This window comes from Tupaia chinensis, unplaced genomic scaffold, assembly GCF_000334495.1.
Source record: "Tupaia chinensis unplaced genomic scaffold, TupChi_1.0 Scaffold000074_1, whole genome shotgun sequence".
NCBI lineage: Eukaryota > Metazoa > Chordata > Mammalia > Scandentia > Tupaiidae > Tupaia > Tupaia belangeri.
The window spans coordinates 3,589,362-3,596,171 of record NW_006159534.1 but is presented as its reverse complement, the minus strand read 5'-3'; the positions used below and the strand labels follow the sequence as shown (position 1 = coordinate 3,596,171).

Genomic DNA, 6,810 nt, shown 5'->3' with positions numbered 1-6,810 from the left:
GGAAAGAGGTAGGAAGAATAAGGCCATGAAGGGTCCCTACTGGCAGTAGCAAATAAGACAAAAAAGGACAAGAAGGATCAGGTCATGGAGGACCCTGAATGGTAACCTAACTCATTTCGATTTGCTCACTACCGTGAGCTCTGTCTTCATTCTCTTCTCTCCTGATTTGTTGCTCCATCAAATTGTGAGTCCCCTTATACCTGAAAACACTGCTCAGTCTCTAAAAGGCTTCTTGTAAGCTCATCACTCAATTTCACTCCAGAATTCCTCCAGCAACTAGGCACACCCCACAATAGCAAACATAGTCATTCAACACTTTTGAGTGTGTACTCTGTACAAGATGAATGGGAAAAGAAAATAGTCCACAAGGGCCATGGAATCCATAGAGGGCTAAGTCATGAGTCCAAATACCTATAATAGAAAACAGAACATTAAGTGCTGCACTTAGGCCTTTATTTGTACTTATTTACAGACCTTCACTATATGTACTCTGTCTCCTTTCCATATTGGTCCTCCCTTCCCATTAGGGATAACTGTTTCTCAAAGACAGAACTATGTTTTGTATTTCTGTGTTCACTCTACCAATGTCTACAATATTACTCTTCAACCAGGAGATCCTCAATAATGTTCCTGACTAATAGGAGATGATAAACCTGCTGTCATTCTTCTTCTTTTTTTTTTTTTAGCAAGTTCATCATTTAGTAAGTCCGAATTCAATTTTACCACATGGTATTGTACATGGTCATCTGTAGAAACAGATTTCTTTTTAACAGATCTTAGTTTAAAAAAGTAATAGATATTGTGAGTTCTGCATAAACTGGTGGACAGTAAGTTAGTTTTTTTTTGTTTATTTGTTTTGACTTACAAGCCTCAACTTCACCTCAGAATAAAGAATGTAGGCCAAAAAAAGCATAATCAGTCACTCGTATAGAACAGTATTGTTTCTATAATTTGAAGCTTTTTGAATGGTCAAGTTCAGGCCTAATGTAACTGTAAAAAAATTACTATAGACTACAGGGAAATTGTACAAAATGTTGTTAACTTGAATCATTGACAGCTTAAAGAATACTATATTACTAGTTGCTATTCAAAATAAAAAACCTGTTTTGAGTCCCCAAGAGGGCAGCTACATACTCAGTCATGCTGCCTTGTACTTGGCCTGTGTCAATACATAATTCAACATAAACTTTGGCTCTAGGAAAGGGTCACAAACATGAAAGAATGGCTTTAATCATCATTTTCAGTATGTGGTAGGGGGAAAGTGTGCTTTAATTAAATACACATCATATCAGTGATGCTGGAAAGGTTGAAAGTTATTCCTAATGATGATAGCTATAAAAACTAGTTTGTGTGTAACAACACAATGAGGAAAAAGCAATCCCTTTAAACAAAACTTTAAAATATTCAGTGTTCACACTGGTTTGTATCAACAGTAGGCATATTATGATAATAACATGTACAGATTCAGAGCACCCTACAGCTCTCTTTATATCCTAAAGAAATTGAGCATTTACATTATTCATGGGTCATACTAAAAAAATCTATTGTATACTTACCCCTGAGACAGGATAGACTATCCTGGGGTGTACAGCTTTAACATCATCATTGAGGTTGTTTGCAAAGGAATTAAAAAACAAAAACAAAAAACACTTGACACCAGCAGATGGCATAATGGTTGTGTCACTGGACTCCCATGTAGTTGACCACAGTTCGAGTCCCAGACCCGGTGGCTTAAACTCACACCAGGCACGTGTGCGTGCGTGCCCAAGACCCCAAGAAGAGAATGGAAGAGAAAGGACTGCGGTATGGCCATCCCCCCTGGGGGGGGTGACTTCTCACTTTCTCTCTCTCTCTCTCTCTCTCTCTCTCTCTCTCTTAGCGCATTCACCCTATAAAAAAATTCTCTCCAAAAAAAAAAAAAGGCCTTGGGAGCAGAGTATTTCATTTGCTGTTATAACCAGCAGATGCCATTCATTAAATCAAAAATGGAAGGGGGGCCCCTACAAACACAGATCTATCTGAGCAAGCTGACCAGTACACATTACAGTTTTAAAATGAAGGTTATATACTATATGTTACAAGTTCCAACTAGGCAGTGTCAAAATGACATCTATTTCTTTGCTTGCTTTGTGATCATCCCTTGGAGGTGTTACAGGTCTGTGGCATTCAGCTTCTCTTCCCCTGCATGCTTTAAAATCTGAAAAGAACACATTAGTGTTTCATCTGCACTCATCATAGCATCTGCATTATCAAATTCTCCACAATAATTGGGTGCAGAAAACAGTAACCAACTGCCTCTTTGCAAAAATATCATATCCACCTTTAATCACCAGATGGGCTCTCTATATATATGATCCAAATCATGCTTGTAGAGAAATTTTGTAACCACTTCTGCACCATATGTGAAGGATACTCCTCTGTAACTTTCACCCCAGCCTAAGACATCTTTATTGGGTCAGACCACAAAAGATTTCAAAGAAGACCTTGATCTGATTCATCAGTTGGTCGCATAATTCACCGAATCTATGCCACAGATTGGAGATCTGGTGATAAACCTCCATGACAGCAGAATATTTTCTCATCAACAATAGCTGCTATTGGTAAACAGTGAAGTTTTGTGGAAGTTTTCCATAATTTAATGTTGTACCTTCTTTTACACTCATCATAAAATCCATAAATCCTATTGATGCTGGCACATTCATGGTTCCCTCCGAGAAGAAAGAAATTCTTGGGGTCTTTGATTTTGTAGGCCAGTAAGAAACAGATGGTTTCCAATGACTGCTTCCTCCTGTTCACATAGTCCCCAAGGAGCAAGTAGTTGCTTTCTGGTGGGAAACCACCGTATTCAAAAAGTCAAAGCAAGTCATAGTATTGCCCATGAATATCACCACATATTTTGAGTGGTGTTTCAAGTTCTAGCAGGATAGACTGACTGAGAAATATCTCTCAAGACTTTAAGCACAGTCCTCTGATTTCATTCTCTGGCAGCTGGATGTTCTTACCAGGCTTGGACTCTCACTTCCAGTAGCTGTTGGATGCTGTCGATACTGAGTTTATCTATATCCACCACTGCCTTCCCACCACCAACTGTCCCACAGTGGTGCCGCTGGTTGGTACTCGGGACTCTCACTTCTTTTCCCATGCCACGAACACAGGGGCGGTGGTGGCAGTGGTGGCAGCAGCTGTGGCAGGTTTCCCCATCCCAGCCATCCCGCTCCTTGCTTCCTCCTCCTTTCCCCACTGGAACGACAAACCCTGCTGTCATTCTTCTGTTTCACAGGCCTATATGAGTTTCCTTCTCTAGAAATAAATATATCAGCTATAAATGGCATTTCTGTTGACATATAGCAAGTATACACTTAGCTAACTCAAATAGCACAGCACCTAAGAGAAGGCACTCAAGAAAAGAGTTTCATATACTCATTTTTCTTGACTTTCATTCTTCCCTCCTCACTGGATTCTGAGCAGAAGGTAAATTAACTTATCCTTGAACATCTCTCTTTTAATTAATGATTGTTCATCAAACACTATAGAGGGCTGGTCAACCCAGCTGGTTTCCTGAAGAAGCCCCAGGCCATTTAGTTTCATTTACTTTATGACCACAGGAAACATTCTTGCTCCTTAGTAAGAACAGCTTGAAAGCAAGGAACCATGGCTTATAAGTCTTTGTATCTCTAGTACGCAAGAGAGAATCTCTGGAAAACATGCTCAATGAATTTGCACTGGTATTGTGATAATGAAGTATCCAGTCCAAAGTTTATCACCTATGGGTCTGGAAATACATGGTGAGGCTCCCTAAGGTGGTCCTACTGAATATATCCTCATAACACATTAGGGTGCAGGGGTGCACGAGATATTACTCCTCTTACTGCTCATGGCCACTGGCAGAGCATGTGGTCAGTAAGGATCCCCAGGTTGGTTGCCTCCACCTAGAAGTAGCCTCATCAGTTTATCCCATTATCATATAAGTGTTATTTATAGAAATCACTAAGCCAGGTAACCATCCATCAGGGTTAATGAGGAAGAATTTCTCTCTTGGGTAGGTGCATATATCAGACAGGTATAGGGGTCCCATCTCATTCAAACTCCATAGTCCTTAATTTGCCTCTCCACTCTCTCTCTGAGACTCTCAAAGTTCTCATTCTACCACTTTCCAACCCTCTTCTCTTTTCTCGTTTTTCGATTTGCACTGTATTGTTCACTCTCCTGCTGCCTTCCTGGATGTCCATTTGGTTCTTTTCTTTTCCCAAGATACTCAAAGTTCATTCAATGAAATAGTCTCACTGGTTTGAAACACAAGGCAGATACTAAGTAGAAATAATAATGTTCAAATTCTACAGATACTAAGTAGAAATAATAATGTTCATTTTTACCCTATTTGGGAGACATTGGAAATAATCCCTTCTTACTTTTACCTTTCTTTGCACAACCTTCTTAGTCGTTCATTAGGATAGAATGTACTAAGATCAATGGTGAAGTGTGAGTAATACAAGAATATATATTAGCTGTTGGTCCTGTTGGATTCAACATGGACCCAACCAGGTCTCCTTCTAGAATCATTAAGAAAACCTGATTTGGGGTCAGCAGATGGCATTGTGGTTAGGGTGCTGAACTCCCATGTGGCCAATCACAGTGCAAGTCCCAGCAGCTTGCTTTCTCACTTCCCATTTCTCTCTCTTTCTGTCTCTCTCTCTCTCTGGTCAAATTAAAAATAAAAATAAATAAAATAAATAATTCTTTAAAATAAAAACAGACCTGATTTAAATGTTTTCCTAGGACTTAGCTTTATGGCTCCATGCAACCAAGGAAAGAAAAATAATCATGGTTTCCACTTGTGAGCATCTACACTGTGCTGAACAGTAAGCCAAGAGTGTAACATACATTAACTCTAATCTTCACAACTATGTACAAGACAGGTGCTACTGCAGTTTTACATGTGAAAAACAAACAAAAGCAACAACATAAGCCAAGCTCAGAAGACTAGGGGGCTTGCCCAAGGTCCCATAATTAGTACACTATAGATTCAGAATCCACTGGATCTGTCCTCAAGACACTACATTGTGTTGCCTGAGGTATAGAGTGAGGGTGGAGATAGAAATAACAATGTTGTTTTAACTTAGAACATATCTAAGAAGAGCGCTACAGGTATGTACAACAGCAATGCCAGCAGAGGAAGTAGCTTCTGATCAATTTCATACTGCAATCCTATCCAAATATTATCTTGTTTCAACTCCTCTGATGTCTACACCCTAATTTTGCCATTTCTCTCTGCCTTCAGTGTTTGATAAGGTTGGGAGACCATCAGAGTAAGTTCCCTGGCTAGTTGTACACCAGCCGTTTTGTTGCCAGGAGCTCTTCAAAAGTAGAATAGAATGAGTGATCCTCAACCACAGTTGGCATTGGTCTTAGAGCAGGGGAGAGCTGTCATTTCTAACCAATATATCTCTTTATCAATACCCTGTATTGACTGCTCTTGTCAAGTCTTCTACCATAACTGACCCCAGCCTAACTTCTCTAGCACATTGACAGGCCCCATGCCCTTGTCCACCAAGTCACATAGCCACAGTCAAGACCTTGTCATTCCTTCCTATGCCATGTCCTCTTCTATCTCCATACTTTAGCCTCTGATATCCCCACTGCTTAGCATGCCTTTCCTATACTTTCTACCTGAAAAGCCTCTGTTCAAACCCTGATTGAACACTACCCTCACTAGGAAATCTTGCCAGAGTCAGACACTCCCTGCACTTGAGTCTACTGTACAACTGACTTCCGTACTATAAAGACTACAGGCTGGTATGTCACTCTCCTATGTAAGACCTGACACTCATCAAGAGCAAAGAGCAGGTATGGTTTGTCTAGGTAGACAAACCTACCTGTTCCAGAGCGCTTAGCTTTTAGGAGGTGCTCAGTAAGAGGTTTTTGAATACATACATGAATAAGTTAATGGACTGAATGGATTACTCTGATTAAATCTGATGCAAACATAGGGAGGAAAAAATAAGAAAAGGGGATGAGAAAGATTTCTCAGAGTTAATTAAATGACTACAGGTTTTTTCCATCACTAAGAGGGCAAAGTTAGTAGATGATTAGAGGGCATTTATCAGGGATTATCGCTTAATAAGCCCTTCCCAGGTATATCTTGCCACAAAGAACTTCTTCTAATCCTCTCTGGAAGAAGAAAGGCTCCATCACTCTTATCTCTGATAAACTCAGGAAAGGATGAAAACAAAATGCCTTTTCTACAGCTATAGTTCCAGCTGGGAAGCTAGGTAGAGGCAGGCAGGAAAGACAGGGACTCTTTGTGGTGAATGTGATGTGCAGTTCCTGTAGGGACCCAAACAAGACTAAGGGAGCTTGCCCTGATTTTGGAATAACAAAGAGAAACCACATTTTCCAGGGATTAGAGGGTGATAGTGGTATTAAAGAGAGAAGGAGCAGCACTTTCAGAGAAGTAGCAGAAACCACAGCATTTCCAACAAGTATTGCTATGAGTGCCCAACTGCTACAGAAAGCACCAGCCCTGTGGCTTTTAGGCCCAAAGGTAACGAGAAGGCTTCTCCCAGGGAAGGGGTCTGCTTCTCCAGATGGCGAAGACAGCAAAGATAAGCTTAAAACTCCCATTTCAGTCTGAGGGTTCTGCCCTCTTCTTTCAGCTGTGTCAACTAGAGATTCTCTCCCCACTTGGAGATGCTTTTAAGTCTCAACCCTGATGATTTCCCCTCTTCTGCAAAAATAAATAAATAAATAAATAAATAAATAAATAAATAAATAAATAAATAAATAAATCCAGTTTGACATCTGGCCATTTTT

The 6,810-nt window shown here is 40.2% G+C and overlaps 1 protein-coding gene and 1 pseudogene across 1 annotated transcript in view; both read right to left on the bottom strand.

The window, feature by feature from the left end:
- Positions 1–6,810, bottom strand: part of LOC102488737 (voltage-dependent R-type calcium channel subunit alpha-1E) — a 342,844-nt gene that overhangs the window by 187,922 nt on the left and 148,112 nt on the right. The gene's annotated exons all lie outside the window — the stretch shown is intronic.
- LOC102485385 (serine/threonine-protein phosphatase PP1-gamma catalytic subunit B-like) lies at positions 920–3,265 on the bottom strand (annotated as a pseudogene).